The 26,505-nt window shown below is 55.8% G+C and overlaps 1 long non-coding RNA gene across 1 annotated transcript; it reads right to left on the bottom strand.

Annotated features, from left to right (window-relative positions):
• Nucleotides 1-6,403: 6,403 nt before the first annotated feature.
• LOC138425695 (uncharacterized) lies at nt 6,404-9,969 on the bottom strand. Its single transcript, XR_011251325.1, has 2 exons — nt 8,133-9,969; nt 6,404-8,019 (listed from the first exon to the last, which is right to left on the bottom strand). It is a non-coding gene; the product is annotated as an uncharacterized lncRNA (long non-coding RNA).
• Nucleotides 9,970-26,505: the final 16,536 nt, after the last annotated feature.

Raw genomic sequence — 26,505 nt, 5'->3', positions numbered from 1 at the left:
GAGTGGACTTAGTCTCACAGTAAGTTTTGTTCAAACAGCCTGTCCGTGCGTTGCATCTGAAAGAGGCTTTCGAGGGGTTCTGTGCCCTTGAGCTTGGTCTCAGGTGATGCTCTGCACCTGTCAGGTACCGCAGGCGTGAGCCTTTCTCCACCCACAGGGCGGGGCTGGCTGTCCTGGGCTCAGTCTCCTCAACAAGCATCTCCTTTTACGTGAAGCATGCCTCTGCTGGGAGAATCATCATCTTCCACGTCGTCTCTCTGGAAAGAAGCTCCAGGGGTCGAGTGAGGTCATCTTTTTCCAGGAGATGCTGTCCCTGAGCTGACCCAGGCAACCGGCTCAGTGTTTTCTGAACTAGTTATGAGTCCTGGGCTGTTACAGGCACCTGGCGAGCCAGGAACTCTTCAGTGACCTCTGTCCACCAGGGGACAGCGTGTGGCCCACAGCTCTCCGGGCAGACTTGCTGGAGGGTGGGGACCCTGGGCGCTGTCAGCGGGCGTCTGGTCCAAAATAATATAAAGTTCATTTTATCCCAGTCCTGGAGCTAATGGTCAGAAGTTTGGAACCTGTGGACATCTTATGATCTTTGAAAGCTGTTGCTTCACTTCTTTAGAAATTACCGTTCTCCGGCCCCCCAACCACCACCTGCCCCTGCCTTCCCATCAGGCGGGCACGATGCTGGCTTTGCAGAGAATCATCCCAGCAGATAAGGGCTCTTTGCCTCCTCTGGCCTCTCCTTCGGGTCAGGATCCCACAGCGGCCCGGTGCCTCCTCTCCCGGAAGGCCTCTCCTGGCCGCCCGGCTGCCGCCCCCACCCAGGGCCCAGCTCCGGCGGTGGCCTTTCTGGAGGCGTTTCTTGCCCCAAAGTGTACACCCCCCCCCACCCCGCCTGGCTCACTCCCCGGCAGAAAGACAACACTGGTCCTTGGTGGAAAAAGGGAGGGCTCAAGGGGGCTGGGAGTTTAAGAAAGATCAACCGCCCCTTCAGCCCTCTGGACGCTCACCCGGACCAGAGAAAGATGCTCAGAGCCGAGGAAAGGGGCCGCGTGAGAAGAAATGCGTGTCCAGGCGCCGGCTTCTCCCGGGTGAAGGCCAGCTGTCCTCCTGGAAAGAGGCACCGCGAGGCAGACCTGGGAAGAGGGAGCCGGAGGAGCCGTCCGTGCACGCCGGGGCGGGCTGAGCCGTGGGTGTCGGCGGTGTCTGCACGGAGGCCACACTGAGGGCCAGCACCAAGCTGAGTGCCAGCTCGAGGGAAGGGGTGCGATCCGCAGGGAGCAGAGGCCGAGCTCCCTCGGTGGAGTGAGCGCTAAAATGAAACTGCACTGCTGAGCGGCACACTCCGTGTTTCTTAGAAACATCAGCCTCTGCTCAGAGCTGCAGCTGCCGCGCGTGCGGCGCGGCCCTGGTCATGTTCATTCTGGGCTGTAGTCGCTGCTCACTAATTTTCTTTCGCAAAATAAAGTCCTTGAAGACAGGTGCTGGGTCTCGTGTCCTGGTGCGTGCGGGGCCTGCCCTCGAAACTCAGAAGGCAGTGTCGGGCGTGTGGGTTACGCGAAGGCCACTGCAGCATGCCTGGTGGGGACATGCTCGTCAGGGTTGCGTGGTGGCCCAGCTCGCAGGGCACAGAGCGTGCGCACCAGCCCTTCTGGCAGGAAGCAGAGGCCTGTGCCCTCAGCCCTGCCCTGCCAGCCCCGCCCCGCCTTGGGCCTTTGTCTTTCTGCTGTTTCCCCTGGGACACTCTCCGCTCAAAATTATCTCTTCACCAGGGAAGCTCTATACTGTGCTGAGCTCCACTCTGGCCCCTCTGCGTCTGAGGTGACCCCTTTCTGTATCACCCCACCCTCCCTGGGGACCTCCCCCACCCCCATCACCCCCACCCTCCCTGGGGACCTCTCCCCTCCCCCATCACCCCCACCCTCCCTGGGGACTTCCCCCCTCCCACATCATCCCACCCTCCCTGGGGACCTCCCCCTCCCCCATCACCCCACCCTCCCTGGGGACCTCCCCCTCCCCCATCACCCCCACCCTCCCTGGGGACCTCCCCCTCCCCCATCACCCCCACCCTCCCTGGGGACCTCCCCCTCCCCCCTCCCTGGGGACCTCCCCTCCCCCCTCCCCCACCCTCTTTGCTCTTGCAGGTTCACCCTGCCTTTGGTTCTACTGTTTCCCTCACGTGAATGGCAAAAGGGAAGGTTGCTTGAAAACAGGAAGGAAAAGAACATCGATGTAGATTTCTAACCTCGGTGCAGCACGGGTAGAATGCATGGTTTGTGAGCGCACAGCTCTGTGGCACCGAGTCCAGTCACCTAACGCTGTGCAGCCACCCCCACCGTCACCCCCAAGCGCTTCATCTCAGACTGAAACAGTCCCAAGAATACTCAGCCACCTACCCCTCCCTCGGGCCCTGGAAACCACCATCCACTTTCAGTCTGTGAATCGGAGGCTTCTAGGGGCCTCATGTAAGTCAGATTATTCAGGACTTGCCCTCTGTGACTGGTTGGCTTCATGAACATATGTCCTCAAGGTCCAGCATGTGTGGGCTGTGCTGGGCTCCCTTTTCAAGGCCGTGTGAAGGTCAGGGAGGAAGGACCACATCCCCCCAGCATCCTTGCACAGATGGGCATTCCGGTTGCCTTCACCTCTGGGCTGTAGTGAGTGATGCTGCTGTCAGTATGGGGATGCAATACCTGTTCTGAGACCCTTCTAAATTTCTGGGGCATATCAGGCCATCTGGTAATTCACTTTTAACTTTCGAGGGCCTTCCACATCACTTTCCCCAGAGCTGCACAGGCTCACACGCCCAGCCCCCGGGCACAGGTGCTCCACTGTCTCCACACCCTCACCGACACTGGTTGGAACAGTGAAACAAAATGCCACTCGCTATGAAGCACCTCCTGAAGACCCACTGTGTTCCCGGCCTCTGCCTCATCCGGGGAAGGGGGAGCAGGGCGTGGTCAGGCTCTCCCTGGCTGGGGCAGGATGGCCTTCAGTAAAAGAGGTGAAGAAACAGGCTCAGGAGCCCTAAAGTTACTGTTGGGCTGGCCAAAAAGTTCCCTGGGGTCTATAACAAATATCCTTATTCAATTCGCTATTATCATTTAAAATGTGACTTTTCAAAATACATGTAAAAGTACTTATAAAAAACCCTTTAGGTTGACTCACTTTTCGAGTTTAAATGTCTGCTTTAGTGTCACTGCAAGCAATGACGATTTGTAAATACACGAAGTAGGTGTGATTGTTTCATTTCCATTTCCCAGTATCCACTGAAGTAACAATGGCTGTAAGGGCACCCTCCCCTGAAGCATCTGAAACGTGCCTCCAGGGAAGACACCAGGCTTCTTGGTCCTCAGCTCCCCAGGAACACAGCCTGGTCTTTGTGTCAGTGTTTGTCAAATCAGTGGATTGTTTAGTTAATTAAATAAGTTAATTTAAAAGAATTAATTTCTTAATTGACTACTGGCTTCATGGGAAATATCAATATGTTCCATCTCTAAGCTGGTACCATTCATTGGCAATGAAATCTCCTATTAGTGGAAATGCTGTACTCAGGTTCTTTTTCTGAAAAAGCTCCAAGGGTTCAGTTTATAGAAATGGGTCACAGCAGCTCCTAACAAAGCCTGTGCTCCTGGGAGCCATGCACCCTGTGCCCACGGGGGGCTCCGGGCCCGGGGGGGTCCCCAGCGCTCAGGTGGGACAGGCCTGGAGGCTGGGGCTCCCTGACTCTTGCCTCCCTCCTGCCTGCGTCCTGGGGCTTCTCCACGCGGCTCCCCTCTGTAGATGGGGACTCGCCAGCGACTTCTCCTGGCCAGAGGACCAAGCAGGGTATCCACAGGGCTCCCAGGCCCAGCAGCCCCGGCTCACTCTGGGACCCTGGTCTCCCTGGGACCCCACTGCCTGGGCGTCTTTCCCCTTGGGAAACGAGCTGCAGCAGCAAAGTCAAGGTCCACGGAGACTCAGGGCCCCGGGCATCTTGCGCAGCTACACTTTGGGGAGGATTGCTCAGGTGTAGATGAAAGTGTCTTTTCTCCTGAAGAAGGTGTGGGGTGTGGGCACAGGGCCGGGCACAGGGCCGGACACGGGCCCTTCCCGTCACCCCTCCTCCTCCCTGTCTGTGACCGCAGCAGCCCTGGGGCTCCGCGCTCCTTCCAGCTGGAGCCAGGACTCCACCACCCTGGGAGCCCAAGATTCTGCCAAGGGTGCTTCCCCACTCGAGGGTCTAGGAGGGGAGGGGGAGGGCAGGGGTCTGCACCCTTCCACTAACACTGATGTCTTCGTGGGAAAGGGCCCTCAGGAGGCCCCCTGGAAAGGCAGCAAGACATCACACGGCCGTTTACAGACCAACAAGACCTGTGGGGCAGAGAACGCAGTGGGCACAGGGTGGGCCCCACGCGCCCCGGGCCAGGCGCCTGCGGTCGCGGCGGGCAGGGGAGGGGGTGGGCGGGGGCCACGAACGCGGTCTCCCAGGGCGGCGAGGCCAGGGCGTCTTCGAGGGACCCCCAGCGTCTTCCGCTGGCCGGGCGTCGGGGGGCGCTGGACCTGCGGCAGCCCCGCTCCCGGACCCCGCTCCCGGACCCCACCCCCGGACCCCCGGGCGCCCCCAGCCCCGCCGCCGAGCGAGAAGGGCCCGCTTGTTCCTGGAAGCCCAGCAAAAGCCCCCGCGGCCGATGAATAACTGCTCTGTGATTAGAAAGCACCGCCGGGCAGCAGGCAAACCTCAGGAGGGGAAATACTGACCTTCCTCCTCGACAGCCGGCCCGGGCCGAGCTGCCCGCCCCCCAGCCCCCGCCCCGCCCCCCCCACCTCCGCCCCCACCCCCACCCCACGCCCCTGACCCCCACCCCTGTGGCTCTAGGTCCCTGGGGCCAAGACAGGGAAGAGCCGCGGCCCCATCGGAGGGCCCTGCGCCCCCTCCCCCGGGGGTCCCTCTGGGTGGCCCAGGCTTTCTCAGGCCACCAGGCCTCCCGGGGCTGGGGCTGAAGTTCCCACCCTCCTGCTGAAGGGCGGGGGTGCCTGTGGGGCTGTTGGCAGAGAGGGGGCTCTGAGGCAGGAAAGAGGGGCAGCTGGACGGGTCCCCGGGGTGCCCCGGGCCGCCGGCTGGGCAGCGCCGGACACGGGCAGCCAGGCCCAGGAGGAGGGCGGCTGGCGGACGCGTGTGGCTGAGCGCGAGCCGGCGTCACTGGCCCAGCCTCCACCTCCTCCCATCTCGAGGCCGGGGCTGGGTCTGCCGGCTCCAGGGTCATTAAACAGAGCCATTATTGAAAATTAAATTTCATAAATTATAATAAGAGGAAAACAGCAAATTCTCATTGTTTCAGATTACCTGGCCACCATCTCTGCTCTGGAGTTTACGGGCAGCGAGTCTGTGCTGCGGGTCACGGCGCAGCCCCCAGTCTCCTTCTGCATCCGTGAGCCCCCGGGGGCACTCCCTCCAGCCCAGCTCAGAGGGAGGAAGGTGGGAGACGAACAGCCCTGGTGTCTCCCGGGGGCCTGGGGACGGGGATGGGTCGAGCGGGGGTGCTCCAGGCCAAACTGGCCTCCGCACACCGACAGTGGCTGCCCAGCCCTGGGCGTTGCCAGCCTCTCTCTGGGGCCTTCTCCTGGCCGAAGAAATGCACTGGGAGTCTCTCCCAGGGCAGGCTCTCCAGCCCCCCAGGGGTTTCCTGGAGCCCCTCCCCAGGCACAGAAGAGACACCCCCCGGCCTGTCCCCCCAAGTCTAGGAAGCAGGAGAGGGTGTGCCCCGGGCAGGGTGACCACAGAGCCAGCTTGGGACTCTGCCCAGAGTGTATGCCACCTTCTCTCCTTGACAGCGTCTGCTTGGCCCTGTCCCCAGGCCGCCTCACCACCTGGCACCCACAGAGAGGGGGCGAGCTCCGGAGGGAAGGGGTGCAGGTGTGTGTGGACACTGAGCCTCGGCCTCCGTCGGGGGCGCGCGGCACTCCGGGGGGCTCTCCTGGTGGCTGGGTGGAGGGCCCACCCAGAGGGCATGCGTGGACCAGGGTGCCAACCGCCTGGGCTCTGCCCTCGTGGGGTGGAACGCGCCTGGGTGACCTGCCTGGTCTCCCCGCACTTCCTGCTCCTGAGATGCCGATGGTCAAGGCCAGTTCTCCAGGTGCAGACCTAGCCCCTCGGAACAAGGAGGGACTCCTGCGGGCCTGTTTCTAGAGGCCACGGCCTTACCAAGTGTCTGAACGGATGTGCACAGCCCCGTGTATACAGAGGGGTCAGTCCAAAGGGCGTGCGTCTGCGGCCACAGGAGTGTGACCTGTTTTCTGCATCTTGATTCCAGTCATGTATACTAATGTGGACACCTTAAGTTCAGCTGCCCACCCACGCCACTGGTATGTCATTATTAGTAATCCCAATTTCTTGCTTAATTTCCATGCGAGATAGGGCTTGCCTGTAAAATGCATTGACAGAGGCACCATCTATATTTAGTGAAAGAGATGTTATCTCCAGATTACAGGGAAATGATTACATCAAGGTCCTCTGTTGATGAAATAAATAAACCACAAGAAAGAAATAAGCTGCATGAGTCGCGGAGAACCAAAGTGAGTTGGCTTTCTTGCACCTACAGGTCCCTTTGCCCACGAGTGTCGTCCAAGTGAACGGGCCATGTGCCTTTCGTGGCTCAGGGAACAGCAGCTGGCAATCCTCTAGGTCTGAAGGAAGCCTCACCCACGTCCACCGGGGCTGCGGGCCGTGTTTAGGGGCGAAGAGAAGCAAGCGTCCTTTGCCTTTAACGCCGTTAAGACCCGAGGTGGACATCCTTCCGCTTTTCCGGACATGGAGATGGCGGTGCAGGGCGGGGAGGCCATGGAGGCTCGCAAGCTTGGGTTCTACTTCCAGGGGTCACCTAGACAGCCTTGCGACCTCCTCCGGCTCAGTGCTCTCCGGGCGCAGAGGGAGGCCCTTAGGGGTGGCCTCCCCGGGGCTCTGAGAAGGGTGTCGCTTCCTCAGACTTCCTCAGTCAAGTTGTTAGAAACACGTTATCAGAAACCTCCCGTATGCCTTTTTTCTGATAATTAGTGATGCCGGGCATCTTTGTATGTGTTTTTGGCCACCTGTATGTCTTCTTGGGAGAAATGTCTATTTAGATATGTTCATTTTTCGATTGGGCTGTTTGCGTTTTTGACACAGAGCCGTGTGAGCTGTTGGTGTATTTTGGAGATGAATCCGTTGTCCTCTTTGTTTGCAGATACTTTTCCCCATTCTGAGGGTCGTCTTTGCCTTCTGTTTGCTCTGGCACATCCAGACGAGCTTCGATGCGACAGAGGGTAAGGAGCCGACACACCTGGGAGGACGGGTGAGCGTCAGACGTAGGAAGTGGGGGGCTGGCGAGTGGAGTGACCCGCCCACCGTCTGCGGCCGCTGTTTGGGCGAGCTGAGGCTCAGCGGACGGGCTCTGGCCTGTGTCCAGGCTGGAGGCCCAACCCACAGCGGCACGGGAGCATGAGGCCTTGCGCAGCCCCGGGCGCCACTAGGAGACGCCTCCCCTCCATGCTGAGCGTCGCTCCTGCCCTCAAGCAGCCTTAAACCACGCTCTGCCCGCGGGGCTTGCGTGCAGCTGCCTCCTGGTGGCTGGGCCTCCTCCCGCCCACCCTCTGCTCAGATGCGCATGGACACACACTGGGCCCCAAAGAGCTGATGGGCAGTGGGGGCTGAGGACAGAGAGGAGAGGGGTGGCAGGGCCGTGGCTCGCCGGTCAACAAGCTCTCGCAGCCCTTTCCCGGCCCTTGGCGTTTCTCTCTGGCAGCAGAGTGCAGAAGGCCAGGACCCAGGAAACGAGCAGCAGCTCCAGTCAGGGTCTGGGGTCCCTCCTCTCCCGGCTAGCACACCGCACGCTCCCTGAGCCCCTGGCGGGCCGTGCTGTGCGGATGCGGGTCCTTGGGTGCAGGCGCCCTCTGCTCACTGCGTCCTGGGGCTGCTAGTGCTGTGGGCTGCGTTTGACTGGACCCATGTCCTCAGGGACTGACACCTGGTTCCACGCTACAGTCTTGCCTCCTGTCCCGGCTCTGCCTCTCCTGGGAAGGGGGAAACAGAGGGGAAAGGCGAGCGACCTCAAATGAGTTCTCTGCACAGCACCTCTGACCACACACACTCAGAATGGATATTTCATAACTGACATAAGAATTACCTTAATCACAGAAGCGGCCAAGTGACACCAAGCGGGGTGCGTTCCATCCCCCTGGGCCAGGCAGGAGCGCCCAGGACCCTCTGTGTGCCGGGTACCTCTTCTCTATGCCAGGGTGGGGGCTTGCCCGCGAGCCCCCTGGCCTGCAGGGCGGCAAGGCCGCAGCTAGGAGGAGCCAGAAGGAGCGGTCAGAGCAGTGACTCATCTCGTTCCGCAGCAGCGATCAGCGCTCGCTTTCAGGGGAAAACGCCCAGGTCAAACGCAGTTCCTCAGTTATTGGAAACGCTGTGTGGTTCCCCGTCCTTGGCCTGAGTCGCTGGCACAAGCCAAGTGTGCGAAGAGAGCCGCCCGCTCACTGGCCTCACTTGGTTTTGATTAAGATGAACTTTGTGTTAGAGACAGGACATAGCAGGTCTTTCTTGAGGTTCTAGGGCTGCGTCTGGCTCAGGACCTGCAGAGGCAGGAGTTCTGACCCAGAGGCTCCTGCGCGGAGGTCTGCGACCGGAGGGTCGGGTGCCGACTCACCCTGCCTCCCGGCCTTGGGGCCTGCAGGCCGGCCCGGGTGCCGGGGCTGGAGATGCTGAGATGGCCCCACTTGTGAGCCCCGGAGTCGAACGCGGCACCGCCTGGACCCTGAGCAACGCTTGGCTGCCTCCCAAATCAATCTCACTGACGCCTGTTGTGAATGCCCCCAAGAACCTGCAACCTGTGCCCTGGAAAGACTTCCCGAGGGGAGACGCCGGCTCGGACTCCAGCTTCATACGCAGAACGTCACACCAACCGTCCTGACCACGCTGACGTGACGGCCCAGCCACCAGACGCTCAGCCACCCTGCAGCGCGGCCGTCACCACACAGGGCTCCCCTGCAAAACCCAGAGCGACGCCCGCCCGCCTGCAGCCCGGGGCCCACCCTCGCCCTCCGCCTGCCTGGCCGGACGCCTCCAGGCCTCCCGCGAGCAGAGCCGCATGGCGGCGCTTGCCTCACCGCGCCCGGTTCCCTTCACTGGGCGGCACGTTCTGAGTCCATCTGCGGTGCAGCTGGGTCGGGACCCCGTCCTCCTGAAGGCCGAGTGGTACTGCGCTGCGCGGATGGGCCGCACTGTCTGTCCTGCAGCCGGACACGGGGCTTGCTCCCACCTCCCAGCCGCTGGGAGCCTGCGAGCGTAAGCAGCTCCCGAGGCAGGCCCCGCTCTCCTGTCCCCGGGCGCCCGGGGCGGAACTGCTGGGCCACGTGGTCCTCCCTCGCTCGGGGTCTTGAGGAGCCGTCAGGGCTGCGCCGTGTCGCCCGCGCTCCTCTTGGTCCAGGGGCTGCCGCCTGTTGAGACGCGTCTGCCCCGCACGGTTGTGGGAGTGAGGCCAGGACAGCAGTGTGGGCAGGCGCGGTGTCTGGGAGGACCTTTCCGGCACACAGGTCTCACGTGGTGGGTGCTGGGGGCGCGGGAGCTTTCAGGGTCCCTCTGACTGGGCCACCAGCCCCGAGTGATGAGCCTTGAGACCCAGCCCTCTCCCAGAGGCCCCTTGTCCTGAGACCATTCCCTTCAGTCAGTTCAGCCACTCAGCCACTCAGTTGTGTCCGACTCTCTGCGACCCCACGGACTGCAGCGCGCCAGGCCTCCCTGTCCATCACCAACTCCCGGAGTCCACCCAAACCTATGTCCATTGAGTTGGTGATGCCATCCAGCCATCTCATCCTCTGTCATCCCCTTCTCCTCCTGCCCCCAATCTTCCCAGCATCAGGGTCTTTATTGGAAAACACCCTGAGGGGTAGGGTTTCAGCAGATGAACTCAGGGTCACAGGCATGCAGACCGCAGCTCCCCAGGACCGAGTCTTCTCTAAGTTGGAGACAGGCAGGTGCAGTGGAGCTGCGGACGGCGCTGGGCCCCGGGAGAGCCTGCCAGCTGACCAGCGTTTCTGGGGCCTCTTCGGGGGATGTGTCCTTGTGAAGGAGTGCACTCTGGCGGGAGGCAGGGAGGGTCACCCATGCGCTGGGCGGCGTCCTCGATGGGGATTGGGGAAGCTGGAGGTGAAGTCCAGCCGCTTGAACCTGCCGAGACTGCAGGGGGACCACGTGCCTGGGGAGCACGTGGGGCTTTCAGACTTTGGGGGCCTTTTTGGCCCGGAGGTGGATCTAGGGGCCTGCTGATAGGAGTTCAGACACTTTGAGGGTAATAATCACAGTAAACCTGCAAAGAGCTGTGATTTACAGGTGTCCGCGTGCTGACCCCCTTCACAGGTCCACCAGGGAGGAACCACAAGCCCCCACTTTACACACGTGAAGAGCCACCCAAGGTCCCGCCGAGGACAGGGAGGGGCCCGGCTTGGGCCAGGTCGTCTGGCTCTGCCCTGGGCTCTGCCTTCTCTGCCCGACGCCCAGGCGCCCGCCCCCAGGAGAAGCAGACACACAGCCCGGGGCGGGCTGGGGCGGGAGGGAAAGCCCGGAATGTTCTGTCCATCTCTAAGGCAGCTCCTTAAGGGCCCGCTGCGGGGGTTCCGCGTCAGGCGACACCGCCGAGGGCCCTGTGAGCGCGGCTCCAGCCGGGCTCCGTTTGCGGAAGCTGACGTTTCACTTCTGACGAGCGTGGGCCCCCAGGACGGGGTGGGGGTCTTGTGCCCTCATTTTTGCCTTAGATGTGTCTCCACCAGACACTGTAGCAGGGTCTGCACAGCATGGTCCACGGGGCCAGGCCATTTGACTGGGTTTGTAGTTTTCACCAGCCTTAAAAAAAAAAAATGTGAAACACTTCTTAGACCCCATTGAGTGGTATTTGACAACTTCCGTCATCGACAGCAGCACCAGGAATTGCTCTGATGCCTTAAATGACCTTGGTGCCCAAAGTGTGAATAAAACGACGGTTGTGCCATCAGCCATTCCCAGCACACAGCCCAGGCCCGGGCCGCAGCTTCTCCGGGGTTCCCTGTCTTTGGTGGGGGTCTTGCTCCACCTGTGACCCCGACGCTACTCTCACTCCCAGAATTAGCGTGAAATGACTCCAAGGCATCACTCCAAGAAATAAATAAGTTTTAAAAGCACATATGCCTTAGAAAACTTTTTATTTAACATATCAAGCAAATCAATTAAGGATTATATTAAAAGTCCATGATTTTGTATTGCTCAGATTCATCTGGGTTTACCTCAACATTTCCTGACATAAATGCGCCAAAGATGTCTCTCGAATCTAGTTGACCTGAAATCACATTCCAGTGCACACTCATTTGCCAAAAAAAAAGAATGGTCAAAGAGAACATCACACAATATTAGAAATACAAGAAAGTTTCATTTCCCTGGAGAGCCCTGTGGACGTACGGCCGGAGGAAGCCCCAGCGCGGACGGCTCACAGGCGGCGCAGCTCAGAGCAGAGCCGTCCCTGACCATCAGCGCTTTGTGCTTGGAGCCCAGGGCGTGAGGCCAGTGTGACGCCCACCAGCAGGCTGGCAGGCGCCCCCTGGCCCCGGGAGTCCGCCACCCCCCGACTGCGTTTCTGGGAAACTAGAAGGTGGTGCCTACATCATGTGGGCAGAGAGCCTGGTGCGTCAGCCTATTCGGGGGCTGCCTTGTGGGTGAAGGAAGGTCCCTCAGCCCTGCTTTGAAGAGGGAACATTTCAAAGCCCCCAGTTCCACCTTCATGCTGGCTGGGGTCTCCCACCCTGCGTCTGCGCTGTGTCCACACCAGACACGGCATGGATATGGAGGGTGAGCAGCCCCCCTCTGCCCCGAGGGCCCCGGGACACAGGCTGGCCCCCACATCCAGGCTCAGGGGGAGCAGCCTCCTCACTGCTAGCATGCCGTCTCCACAGCAGGACTGGGCCACCTGTCGACCCCGCCTGGATGTTTGGGGCACAGGCGGGTTCAGAGCACTTGGAGGAGCGGGGTGGGGGGGCAGTGCCAACCTCAGAGGGGCAACAGGGGGCGTCAAGCCTGGGGGCCTGGGGGCACAGAGCAGGCACGAGGGGAGTCCATGTGACGATGTTGTGCCGAGTGTTGAATGAACTTGAAATCAAAGACGAAACCACAGCCCATGAGAAGAAGCAGAGAGGCTGCAGAGAGTGAGGCCGCAGGGACGGAAAAGCGGCCGTGGGGTGGGGCTGCAGAAGCCCAGAGACGCGGCTCGCTCCTTCCCTGATGACAGCGGCGATTGTTTTGCTGTTTTTCTGGCTTTTCAGACTTTGAAGTGATCTGTGAGGGGATTCGTAAGAATCAGGGTAAATAAGCAGCCGCATGCCACTGGCCTCTGTGGTTTCAGAGCAGGTGTTACAACAGAGTCTGGAACAAACACGGGTGAGGCGTGGAGCTTCGCCCGGAGCCCAGGTCTGGCCTTTCCGGAAGCTGTCGTGAGAACCGATCAAAGAAACCGCAAAGAAGCTGGAAAACGGCAGCAAGTGGATCAGCCATGATGAGCACCTGCCCTCGGCAGAGCACGGCGGAACGAGCGACGGAGCCAGAGACGGGCGGGGCAGGGGGCCCTCGGGGACCCTGGGGCAGAGCCCCCCGTGTCTGCAAGCGCTCAGCCCTCGGGGACCCTGGGGTCGGGAGCCCTGGGCGCTGGACTCCAGCAGGTCCAGCCCTCGAGGAGATGACGGCAGGGGCCTCGCTCACCGCAAACGCAGGGGCATCGGACCTCTGCAGGCTTAGCGCCGAGTCACGGTTTTAAGGGACGTATTTGCGTCCTGTCCCTGAACGCCTGCCCGATTCAGATCCTGTGTCCCCTCCGGGCTGGGGCTCCCCATCCCTCCCCAGCTGATTCCCAGGACATGGAGCCTGCTGGTCCCCTCCCCTGGCCCACCTGGGAGGATGCAGGGCGGGACACTGCCCGTGGGGCAGGGGGCAGGGGGCGGGGGAGGGACAGTTCTAGAGCAGTGTGACCAGAAGGCTGCAGGCTGACAGGAGGGGCCCCGCTGCAGTGGGGGCCACAGCCGCCCTCCAGGGGTCCCGGGCTTCCAAGGCTCCTGGCGCTGCTGAGCAGGCATCACCCCCGGCCTGCCCAGAGCTGGGGTCGGGGGGGGGGGCGCTCTACTCTGTTGGGAAGGTGGACGGCGGATGGAGGGGCGCTCACTCCTCAGAACTCACCTGGTGACTTTAACACACCACAGGACAAACACAAACAGCCCCCTCTCCTGAAGGTCCCGGGAGAGCGGGTGCCTCGGTGGAAACAGTGATGGAGCCGCGAGGTGCCTGGGCAGCGGAGCCACGGCCCCGGCCTGACTCAGGGAGGAAGTCGTCTTTCCACTCAGCTCAAAACAAGTGGTTTCAGGACGGCGTGTGTGTCACCGGCATTTCCCTGTCGTGTTTATGAGACGAGGTGGGAATAGGCCCCATGGTTACTCTAATCTTGTCTTTTACAAGAAATAAGAAGCCCCCAGTGGAACACTGGGAGGGGGCTGAGAGGCGGGAGACGCCGGGGAAACCCGAGGATGCCCGCGGGGAGGGGGCCTGCTCCAGGCTGCGCCCCAGGCCGAGCCCCCTGTCCAGCGGTGCCTTCTCGAGACGGGCCGTGCCAACAGCTGACATCCGGGGGCGGGGGACGCAGGTCCACCCCAGGGCCAGGCCGGGCTGGGAGCCCTGGAGGATGGTCAGTGTGCAGCAGGTGTGCGGGGTGCCGGGGCCCTTGAACGGCTGGGGCCCGGGCGTCCTAGGGGCCCTGAGGTTGGCAGTTTCCCCAGAAACCAGTTCAGAGGTCACAGCTCCTACCCTGTAGGGACAGGGCTGCACTGGCAAGGGCTGAAGCGAGAAAATGGCTGTTCCGTTGACATGTGAATGGTGTCCACCACCCTGGGGAGGTGGCCAGACTCCTAGGACACAGCGTCCGTGGAGGCCCAGTCCCAGGCCCGGGCTGTGGAATGTGGGCCAGGGTCCGGGGGCCAGGGACCGGAGGCCGGGGGCCAGGGGCCAGGGGGGCCGAGGGCCGGGGGCTAGGGACCATGGGCTGGGGGCCGGGGGCCTGGGGCTGGGGCCCTGGCCTCCTGCCCTCGGAAGCAAGGTTCACAGGAGGCTCCAGGACGAGCAGCCCGGGTGAGCTGCCTTTGAAGTGCCACACCGGGTTCGTGTCTATATTTAAACCAGAGTGAAGCACAATAAACCAGATGAAAGAGTTCGCTGAAAACACCCTCCTCGGCAGAGGTGACGCCGGGCAGCCAGGCCGTCTGGGCGCAGCGTGTGTTCCACTCGCCTGTTTGGGTGGTGATCAGGCAGCAAAACAACGGGAGAAAAAAATCCCCACTTTTTCACAAGGAGGCTTTACTGGAAAATCTTCTAATAAACAGAGTCGGAAGCACAGCAATCTCGAAACCGCCTTCTCTTCGCTCACTGTTGTTTTCACGATCGCCTCTCTCTGTGGCCAGCGCCCTGAGGCCTGGGCACCGGGTCCCCTCCAGTGGCCGGCAGTCACACACTGCACCCCAGACTGCAACCCTGTCATCTGTCGGGGGCTGAACTGGTCCCCTCAAAATTCATGCACTGCAGCCCTAACCCTGCACCTCGGGTCTGGAGACGGGCCTGTAAAGAGGTGAGGTGGGGTGCCTCGGGTGGGTCCCGACCCCACTGGACTGGTGTCTCAGGCCAAGAGGAGACAAGGGCACAGGCAATGGCCACGCAGAGGGCGACGCCCGCCCGGGGGCAGGGGTGCAGGCGGCACGCGCAGGCCCAGGACAGCAGCCTCGGGCGGACACGCTGGGCCCGGCCGGCCAGCCTCCAGGGCTGAGTGTGGACAGCCTTCCTGGCTTCAGCCGCCCTGGCTCCAGCCGCCCTGTCTGGGGCCCTGCTGTTTGTGGCGGCCTGGGCAGGCCCACACCATCTTTCTAGACACCTCTTTTTTTTTTTAAGAAAAAGGAGGCTTGGAAGTAGCGAGTCCCCCAAACTTTACAGACGAGAAAAATGAGCCCCCAAATCTGTGATGCATCTGAGCTCAACTCACAACCACTGAGCGAGTTGACAGGCCCCCCTTCCAGGAGGCCGGCCAGGGCAGCCTGAGGACCGCGGCTGCCGGGGGCAAGCTACGGACACGCTGTGCTTGCTTATTCATTTGTTTAAATGTTTATTTTCACTTTATGTTACAACGCTGTGTCGGTTTTGCCATACACTGACAGGAACCCACCACGGGTGTGCATGCTCATTACACGCTCACGTTTGGGACGGTTTTGCCATACGTTGACAGGAACCCACCACGGGTGTGCATGCTCATTACACGCTCACGTTTGGGACGGTTTTGCCATACGTTGACATGAACCCACCATGGGTGTGCATGCTCATTACACGCTCACGTTTGGGACGGTTTTGCCATACGTTGACATGAATCCACCACGGGTGTGCATGCTCATTACATGCTCACGTTTGGGACAGACACACTTTAAAGGGAGACGACGGGATCTGCCAATAGATCCGACGTGGCCGAGTCCCAAGACCGGGCTGCAGAGACCCGGGGGCCCGGCTGGGCCGGGGGCCCAGGCGAAGCCGAGAGGGCGCCTGGGGCCAGTGGGAGGGTCGTGGGTGGGGTGAGGACACTGGGAGGGGCCGCGGCTCAGCCCTCAGTGCGCGAAGGGCTACTGGCCGCTCCTCCGCCCCAGGGCTTCCATGAATCCTTTGTCTACAGGTTACAGACCCCATGACACGTCTTCCTACTTTTGGTTTAGACAGGCTTTTAAAGCAATTAAGAAAAAATGTCTTTGATGTATATTCTTTCTCATTTTAAAAACAGTATTCTTCAGTGTGTGTGTAGGTAATAATTTCCACCTAGCATCTTCCCCTTTGATTGAAAATCTTCCTTGAACATTTCTTATAAAATAGGTCTTTGTTTGCCGGAAACGAACTGCCTCAGCTTTACTTTGTCTGAAAGCACCTATACTTTACTCCCTCATTTTGGAGAGCTGCACTGACTTGGTAAAGAGCTTCAGATGGGCGATTCGTTTCAGTGCTAAAGATGTTTATCCACTGTCTTTGGCAAGGTTAGTCCTCCCGTAATTTCCACTCATTAACTCCACCTGTTTAGGCTAAAAATAAGTTCAACACATCTTCTATGAGTTAGCCATTCAAATACTTGAAGATAGGTCTTATTCAACAGAATATTAAAGACTCAGTGCCAAGGTGCCAGGTACTCTCACAGGAAATCGGCGTAATTCTCGCTTTCCAAGACGGTGTGGCAGGTGAGCCTCCACGGAGCCAGTGAGGCCTGGCTGGTGAGGCCGAGTCAGGGGCCGCGGCCGCCCTATCCATGGGGAACCACCACCCCAGCCTCACTCAGCATCATGGGTCCTGCTGAGAAGTGGCCTCAGTGGCCGGCCAGGCCTTACCCAACTGGCTTGAGGCTGGAGAGGCTTAGAATGCGGGGAATTTATGCTGGAAGCCTGAAAGTGAAAGTGAAGTTGCTCAGTCTTGTCCGACCCTTTGTGACCTTACGGACTGTATGTAGCCTACTGCGGGCAGGAATCCCTCAGAATAAATGGAGTAGTCATCATGGTCAACAAAAGACTCCGAAATGCAGTACTTGGATGCAGTCTCAAAACCAACAGAATGATCTCTGTTCGTTTCCAAGGCAAACCATTCAATATCACAGTAATCCAAGTCTATGCCCCAACCAGTAACACTGAAGAAGCTGAAGTTGAATGGTTCTATGAAGACCTACAAGACCTTTTAGAACTAACACCCAAAAAAGATGTCCTTTTCATTATAGGGGACTGGAATGCAAAAGGAGGAAGTCAAGAAACACCTGGGGTAACAGGCAAATTTGGCCTTGGAATGCGGAATGAAGCAGGGCAAAGGCTAATAGAGTTTTGCCAAGAAAACGCACTGGTCATAGCAAACACCTTCTTCCGACAACACAAGAGAAGACTCTACACATGGACATCACCAGATGGTCAACACCGAAATCAGATTGATTATATTCTTTGCAGCCAAAGATGGAGAAGCTCTATACAGTCAGCAAAAACAAGACCAGGAGCTGACTGTGGCTCAGATCATGAACTCCTTATTACCAAATTCAGACTTAAATTGAAGAAAGTATGGAAAACCACTAGACCATTCAGGTATGACCTAAATCAAACTCCTTATGACTATACAGTGGAAGTGAGAAATAGATTTAAGGGCCTAGATCTGATAGATAGAGTCCCTGATGAACTATGGACGGAGGTTTGTGACATTGATACAGGAGACAGGGATCAAGACCATCCCCATGGAAAAGAAATGCAAAAAAGCAAAATGGCTGTCTGGGGAGGCCTTACAAATAGCTGTGAAAACAAGAGAAGCAAAAAGCAAAGGAGAAAAGGAAAGATATAAGCATCTCAATGCAGAGTTCCAAAGAATAGCAAGGAGAGAGAAGCAAGCCTTCCTCAGCGATCAATGCAAAGAAATAGAGGAAAACAACAGAATGGGAAAGACTAGAGATCTCTTCAAGAAAATTAGAGATACCAAGGGAACATTTCATGCAAAGATGGGCTTGATAAAGGACAGAAATGGTATGTACCTAACAGAAGCAGAAGATATTAAGAAGAGGTGGCAAGAATACACAGAAGAACTGTACAAAGATCTTCACAACCAAGATAATTGCAATGGTGTAATCACTCATGTAGAGCCAGACATCCTGGAATGTGAAGTCAAGTGGGCCTTAGAAAGCATCACTACGGACAAAGCTAGTGGAGGTGACGGAATTCCAGTTGAGCTATTTCGAATCCTGAAAGATGATGCTGTGAAAGTGCTGCACTCAATATGTCAGCAAATCTGGAAAACTCAGCAGTGGCCACAGGACTGGAAAAGCTCAGTTTTCATTCCAATCCCTAAGAAAGGCAATGCCAAAGAATGCTCAAACTACCACACAATTGCACTCATCTCACACGCTAGTAAAGTAATGCTCAAAATTCTCTAAGCCAGGCTTCAGCAATATGTGAACTGTGAACTTCCAGATGTTCAACCTGGTTTTAGAAAAGGCAGAGGAACCAGAGATCAAATTGCCAACATCCACTGGATCATGGAAAAAGCAAAAGAGTTCCAGAAAAACATCTATTTCTGCTTTATTGACTATGCCAAAGCCTTTGACTGTGTGGATCACAATAAACTGTGGAAAATTCTGAAAGAGATGGGAATACTAGACCACCTGACCTGCCTCTTGAGAAACCTGTATGCAGGTCAGGAAGCAACAGTTAGAATTGGACATGGAACAACAGACTGGTTCCAAATAGGAAAAGGAGTACGTCAAGGCTGTATACTGTCACCCTCCTTATTTAACTTCTATGCAGAGTATATCATGAGAAACGCTGGGCTGGAAGAAGCACAAGCTGGATAGATTGCCGGGAGAAATATCAATCACCTCAGATATGCAGGTGACACCACCCTTATGGCAGAAAGTGAAGAGGAGCTAAAAAGCCTCTTGATGAAAGTAAAAGTGGAGAGTGAAAAAGTTGGCTTAAAACTCAACATTCAGAAAACGAAGATCATGGCATCTGGTCCCATCACTTCTTGGGAAATAGATGGGGAAACAGGGGAAACAGTGGAAACAGTGTCAGGCTTTATTTTGGGGGGCTCCAAAGTCATTGCAGATGGTGATTGCAGCCATGAAATTAAAAGATGCTTACTCCTTGGAAGAAAAGTTATGATCAACCTAGATAGCATATTAAAAAGCAGAGACATTACTTTGCCAACAAAGGTCCGTCTAGTCAAGGCTATGGTTTTCCCAGTGGTCATGTATGCATGTGAGAGTTGGACTGTGAAGAAAGCTGAGCGCTGAAGAATTGATGCATTTGAATTGTGGTGTTGGAGAAGACTCTTGGAGGTCCCTTGGACTGCAAGGAGATCCAACCAGTCCATTCTGAAGGAGATCAGCCCTGGGATTTCTTTGGAAGGAATGATGCTGAAGCTGAAACTCCAGTACTTTGGCCACCTCATGCGAAGAGCTGACTCACTGGAAAAGACTCTGATGCTGGGAGGGATTGGGGGCAGGAGGAGAAAGCGATGACCGAGGATGAGATGGCTGGATGGCATCACGGACTCGATGGACGTGAGTCTGAGTGAACTCCGGGAGTTGGTGATGGACAGGAGGGCCTGGCGTGCTGCGATTCATGGGGTCGCAAAGAGTCGGACACGACTGAGCGACTGAACTGGACTGAACTGGAGCTGGACTGTTGCCTACCAGGCTCCTCTGTCCATGGAATTTTCCAGGTAAGAGTACTGGCTCCCATTTCCTTCTCCAGGGGAACTTCCCCACCCAGGGATTGAACCCAGGTCTCCCGCACTGCAGGCAGACCCTTTACCACCCGGCCACCTTGGTGAAGAGCCACTGGAAGCCTGGCTAGAGCCTTCTGGGTACACAGCCCTGGATTTAATGGAAAGAGGCCCGGCAGGGAGAGGAGCGAGGTAGGGGGAGGACTGGGGACCGGTGTTTGTAAACAGTGCTCAGAGCAGGGCCCCGGACAGTCCAGGACGTCGGTCAGCTAAGGCACCAGGTCTGAACACTTCTAAAAAGTGGACTTCAGTGTGACCTCTTCCAGAGCCTCTGTGTCCGCCGGGACCCCTGGTGCCTCCTGCACCCGCCCTGACCCCTGACCCAGAAGTTCTGCCCTGGATCCGTCCCTCCGTGCCTTCTCGTTCTCACAGCCCTGGGGGTCCTGAGTGGCACATCCAGCTTCTTCAAACGCAAGCAGAAACGCGGGGCTGCTGGGCGCGAGGAGGACGGGAGCTGGTAGGTCGGCCGAGCGTGGCGGTGGAAGGGCCCCCTGGTCACGGGGCGCGGCCGGGTGCCGGGTCTGCGGGCGGCGCGCGGGCCTTGCGGCCTGGGGCTGCGGCGCCCGGGCCGGTGTCAGGAGCTGGGCGAGCGGCGGGGCCCCGCACACCCGTCTCGCGTCGCCGGCGGGCGAGGTACTTCCCCGAGGCTCCGAGGGGCCCGCAGGGCGGTCGCGCGGGCGGCGCGCGGGGCTCCGGCTCCCGCGCGGGCCCCGCGCTCTGGGCTGAGCCTCCCCGCCCTCCGACGGCGGAGCGGCCGCGCGGGCCTGCCCTCCCCGCCGACCGCCGGCTCCAGGCCCGGGGCCCCGGGTGAGCACGGGGCCGCCCTGCTCCTGAGGGGCCGCCCGCGTGCCCCGCTCGCCCGCGTCCGGCTCCGCGCGCCGCCCCCCGTCGGGCCCGCCTCCGTGCGGCCTTCGCAGCCGACCGCGCCTGCGGAGGCCGTTTCCTTCGGGATCGGGGTTTCTTCTCCCCTTTGAGTCCGACGCATCTCCTCCTCTTGGAGTCTTCCCTAAGCTGCGTCTCACATTTCGGTGTGAAATTACCATCATTCATCTCTCGAGTTTTTCTACTTTTTGCGATGGTTTCTGTTTTGACCAATGTGTTCTTCAGAAACCGGGTTGAAAATTCACACGCGTACTTTTTCTTAAGTTCCCTCTCATCACTAATTTCTAATAGTTTTGTTGTGGTTAGGGAACGTGATGCTGATCCTGTTATTTCTTGACACTTGCTTTGTGGCTACTATGACTGCAGCCATGAAATTAAAAGACGCTTACTCCTTGGAAGAAAAGTTATGACCAACCTAGATAGCATATTCAAAAGCAGAGACATTACTTTGCCAACTAAGGTCCGTCTAGTCAAGGCTATGGTTTTTCCAGTGGTCGTGTATGGATGTGAGAGCTGGACTGTGAAGGAGGCTGAGCGCCAAAGAATGGATGCTTGTGAACTGTGGTGTTGGAGAAGACTCTTGAGGGTCCCTTGGACTGCAGGGAGACCCAACCAGTCCATTCTGAAGATCAGCACTGCGATTTCTTTGGAAGGAATGATGCTGAAGCTGAAACTCCAGTACTTTGGCCACCTCATGCGAAGAGTTGACTCATTGGAAAAGACTCTGATGCTGGGAGGGACTGGGGGCAGGAGGAGAAGGGGACGACCGAGGATGAGATGGCTGGATGGCATCACGGACTCGATGGACGTGAGTCTGAGTGAACTCTGGGAGATGGTGATGGACAGGGAGGCCTGGCGTGCTGCGATTCATGGGGTCGCAAAGAGTCGGACACGACTGAGTGACTGAACTGAAGCATAGTAGGGTTCTATAAACTTCTGCCAGATTGCTAATTGTGCTTTACAAGTTTTCTTTAAATTTTATAATTATTTTGCCTTCTTAATCCATGAATACTGAGAAGAATGTTTAAAAAAAAGAAAACCCTACCAATCTGTGGATTTGTTTAAAAATTATATTTCTTGAGATTATATCATTAAGTGTACCCTAAATTTAGAGCTATTTTAGCTTCCTTGAGAATTATTACTTTTACCATTACATAGTAACTATTTTTATTCCTGAGCACATTTTGCTTTAAAGTCTCCTTTATTTGATATCAAATTAGCACTACTGCCTTCATCAATATTTTCCCAGCATAATGGTTTATTTTTTCCCTGGTCTGGCATTCTTTTGCTTTCAATCTTTATGAATCTTTATCTTTTAGGACCCATGCGTGTCTAGGCACTCAGTCATGTCTGACTCTTTGCGACCCTGTGGACTGTAGCCCGCCAGGCTCCTCTCTCTTTGGGATTCTCCAGGCAGGAATACTGGAGTGGGTTGCCATGCCCTCCTCCAGGGGATCTTCCTCACCCTGGAATCAAACCCGTATTTCCTGTCTCCTGCACTGCAGGCAGATTCTTTACCTGGTGGGCCGTCAGGGAAGCCCGCTTAGGATCCAGAAACAACATATTTAAAAATACCATGTACATGGAATTTGTTATTGTTCTAATCTGAGGTTCTAGTTTATCTGAAAACATTGTGATATTGTTTTAAATTCGTTTAATTCCTCACCAACATACACTGATTTGAAAGTTTTCTATATTTTTCTTTTAAAAAAAGGCAATTTTTCATTTTTAAATAATTTAAGACATAAAAAGCTTCAAGAAACAGTATGAAGGAGCCACATGCTCCTTCTCTTCACCCAGCTTCTCCAAATGTTAGTCGCTGCACAGTGACCCAAACCAGGTCCACGCTGGAAAGATTACTGATGCATCTGCCGATCTTATTCCAGCATCGCCAAGTGTCCGTGGAGGCACTTTTCCTGGCTCAGGACCACCCGTCTCAGGGATGTCGTGCCTCCAGCCCGGGACAGCGCCTGGCCACCTTCCGTGACTCTGCACTCCGGAGACGGTCGATGCAGCGCTCTGTGGACTGTCCCTTAGTCACGCTTGTTTCGTGCTTCTTTTTGATTAAATTTATGAGTATTGCTTCTCTGACAGTTTTGCCAAAAAGTATGTTGATGCTGCCAGTTGGCAAACTGGAGGTGTTTCATTCCAAATACTGTGCTTATCACATACAATTCAGCGGGACGAGGTCAGCCCCAGGCAGCCCACTGCCTCCCACAGCCCAGAGAAGCTGCTGGGGCAGCTATTGTAGCGGCCTCTTGGGAGCTGGTCTGGAGATTGAGCTGGTCTGGTACTACTCAGAAGGGCGGTTTATTCAAGTGTAAGATGCAGCAAGGTGTGCTTCCTTCTAGACATTAAACCATATTCTAAATTACTATTGCAGGAATCCAGTAACTTTGAGAAAGAATCTCCTTTAATGAGAGCTGGGACAAATCAGAGATGCTCCTTGTACCTGTCTTACCAGAATTTACTTTGAGGCAGAAGATTTTGACTTTGCTCAGTATCTGATTAAATCTTAAAAATCATGCAGGCAACTTATAAGGGGAAATAGACCCAAAGAACAAAGACAGTGATTTTCCAAGGGCCTCCGGAGCAAGTCAAACAGAAATCAGCTTGGACCTCCTGCCTCTGGTTTGCACCGACTGCGAGAACAAGGTCACTGGCAGGGAAGTCAACCATCTGGTGCTTGAGACAGAACTGTTTGTGCCATGTCTGTGCCCCTGGGAAACATCTGAGCACTGAGAGAACACGCCAGCCGATCTTGTAGCCTGGAGACACGATTGTACTTGGAGGCTTCATTTATTTGGCGTCTTCACTGAGCAACTACCAGCACTTGCCTACGGTTACAATTCCACTTTGGTTGCTTTCCCGCCTCGGAAGCACCTACAACCTAGAGCACAGAGTGTGGCGTCTGAGCCCGACCATTTGCTACAGATGAGTCAACAGATGCTTTGAGAGTTGGAAGTGTTCCCGGCTGCTGCAGAGCTGAAGTGGAGGCTGGACAGAGGGCCCACCCAGAGCCGCTCAGAGCCGCCCACGCCGTCCTTTGCCCACTCACGCGGGCTTCCTCTGCTCGTCCCAACCACGGGCGCGGAGAGCGTCTATCCACTGCCACCTCCCGCCTAAAATGAGCCTTTAAAGCCCGCAGCCCTCCTCTAAGCACCCCCCTAGCTGCATCCCCCCAATCTTGTTTTCATTCAGCTCCTTTCCATTTCAAAGTATTTTCTAAATTCTCTGGTGATTTCCTCCTTGGGTTAGGTTCCAAATATTTCAAAGTGTGTTAACTTCCAAATATTTAGCTTTATTTTATTGACTTCTAATAAAAGTTAACACAGTTTACTGACTTCTTAGTTCTCCATCCGACGTACATGTCGTGTGTTAGGTCAGTCTGTCCTGGTGAATGTTCTATGGACCTTAACAGCGTGTATCCTACAGGTGCTGAGTGTAGTTTCATGAATGCACTCAGGTTAAGACAGGTGGTGGTCTTACTCAGAACCTACATCTTTCCTGATTTTTTTTTCTTTTTGGTCCAGCTGTATCAATTGCTAAGGAGTTTAAAACTCTCCAAATATGGTAATATCAGAATTGCCCATTCCTCCCTTTCTCATTTTTTCTTCCTATATTTCAATGCTCTATTTGTTCTATTATCAGGTCAGACACATGCAGAATCATCTTTCTGAATGTTTTAGAATTATGAAAAGTCCTTCCTTGTCGCTTGTGACATCTGTCTTGAAATCTGTTTTACCTCATTAGCAGAGCCACTTCAGCCTGGTTTATGCTGAACTGTTTGCATGGTGTACGTTTTCCATCCAGTTACTTTCAATCTAGGCTTCCCTTGTGACTCAGCTGGTAAAGAATCCACCTACAATGCAGGAGACCTAGGTTTGGTCCCTGGGCTGGGAAGATCCCCTGGAGAAGGGAAAGGCCACCCGCTCCAGTATTCTGGCCTGGAGAATCCCATGGACTGTATAGGCCATGGGATCGCAAAGAGTCGGACACGACTGAGTAACTTTTACTTCACTTTCAACCTATCTGTGGTTTTAATTATAAAGGATATATTTTTCCCGTCTTTAAATATAAAGTGAATCTTCTGTGTATAGCATAATTTGGGTTTGTGTTGCTTAATATCCATTTTGACATCCTTTCTGCCCTTTTATTTGACATGTTTAGCCTTTTAATGTTTAATGAAACTGTTGCTATGGTTTTGTTTGGGTAAACAACTCTATTGTTTGCTTTCTATTCTTTCAAACATATTAAATATTATTTGAATACAAAATATCATTCCAACTGTAACTGAATTTTCCGTTCTCCTATTGCTTTTCGGCTGCACCCCTCTATGTACCTGTCTCAAGACTGTGTGGGGCGACAGGGCATCCCCCTCACACAGCCCACTCGCGGCCAATGTTCATTTCATGCAACTTGCAGAAATCTTGCGGCTGCCTGTCCATACCTTGTTCTCTCAAGTTACATCCACAAATTCTATAAACCCACATGACAAAAACTGTTCGTTTTTACTCTAAACAATCAAATGTTATGTGTATGTCACATATATTATAAGTTTTAACAGAGAAGCAAAAAAACAAAAACAAAGCAACAACAAACCTCTGCATTCCCTGAGATGTAGTTCTACGGTGCATGCAAGCGTCTGTACAGATGCTGAGAGGTACCCGCCATGCCAGATGCCTTCGGTCCACTGCTGAGGAACGGAGGCCTCATCAGATGCCGCCCCGCCCCCCGTCTGAAGAGCTCCCTTTGGCGTTCCTATGGTCCAGCTCTGCTGGCAACGCATCCTCTGAGTCCTATCTGAACATGCATTTTGCCTCCATTCTGGAGGAGTATTTTCACTTGATGTGGAATTCCGGCTGACTTCAGACACGGCCATTTCACTTTTCTGGGCCTGTGGCTTCCGACGTGAGGCCAGAGTGAATCCAGAATCTGCTCACCCAAGACAGCTTGTTTCTCTGCTGCTGCTACTGGATCTGCTCTTCATCTTTTTGCCTCTCTGTTACCCTTCTAGAAGTCCAGTTACACGTCACACTATCTGACAACGTCTAGCCCTTTATCCCAAATATTCTCCTCTCTACTCTACATTTTAGATTAAACCCAGTGACCTGTAGATGTCGGTCTCAGTTGATTTTTCTGTTCTCTTGAAAATGTCCTCCATTTTCCTTGTTCATGTGTTAGGTGATTTGGGGGTTTTAACTCTAGATCAGTTCAGTTGCTCGGTCGTGTCCAACTCTTTGCGACCCCATGGACTGCAGCACGCCAGCTTCCCTGCCCTTCACCAACTCCTGGAGATAAATTGCTAATAATCTAATCAGCAACCAACTGCAAGTGGTTGGTTAGACTTACATGGAAAGAGTCTGTGTGAGTTTCTTGCCTGTAGCTTTAATCTCAGGCTGCATCTTGGTCTTTAGCTCAACTGCTCCACTTCTCAGGGGTTCAGGGGTGTTGGCCAGAAAGTTGGGCAGCAGAATTTGGGGGTCTCATCTCTGGCTCCTTCTTTCCTAAAATCCCTCCTCTCTCCAGTACGGGCGCTTTTCCAGACAATCTTCTAAAAGCAGAAACACATCAGTTCCCCCCAAGAGCCCCTTGCCACCCTCCTCACCATGCCAACTGCACCTGGTTCCCAGCTACAGGCCACAGAAGCAAGAGCTGCTCCGGACACCACGATCGTTGAGTGGACGCCGCTTGCTCCGTCCATTCCTCAGGGCCTTCAGGTGGTTGCCTTATGGACAATGGCCAGAGTTCTTGGTTGTCAACCCCAAGACTCATCCGAGAGGATTTTACCCAGCAAGGAGAATTAGAACCCCACCTTTTGAAAGCCTAAGCTTTACTCTGATGGTAATTATTATCCCCTAAAACACTAATACTCCTAGGATGCATAAGGGAAATACCTGTGTTTTTCTATGTAAATTCATCTCCTTTCATAGAGGTCATCTTTTTCTTAGAGTTACTTTCAGAATACACCCACAGCAGTTTGGCAGGAAGGACTGCTCCACCCGTCAGAATCTGTGGCTGGTGCCAGGGCAGCAGCCATCAGTGCCCTCTTTATGCTGAGGCGAGACTGCAGCTCTGATTCCTCAGGACATGACCCAGGACAATGTGCCTTAACCAAGAGCCTCAGCCACACCTTCTTGTTTGGCAGTGCATGCGGGCAAGTGGTGGTGCTCACAGTGCCTCACGGCCCCTCGCTGGGCCTGACGCTCCCTCACCCTCCAGACATCTCTTTTCAATCACAAAAGGGCCCCCATCAGTCACCCCACTAGCTCTGCTGACCGTCACTGTTTTCA

The sequence above is a fragment of the Ovis canadensis genome, chromosome 20 (genome assembly GCF_042477335.2).
Source record: "Ovis canadensis isolate MfBH-ARS-UI-01 breed Bighorn chromosome 20, ARS-UI_OviCan_v2, whole genome shotgun sequence".
NCBI classification, from domain to species: Eukaryota; Metazoa; Chordata; class Mammalia; order Artiodactyla; family Bovidae; genus Ovis; species Ovis canadensis.
This window is presented reverse-complemented; position numbering and strand designations above follow the sequence as displayed.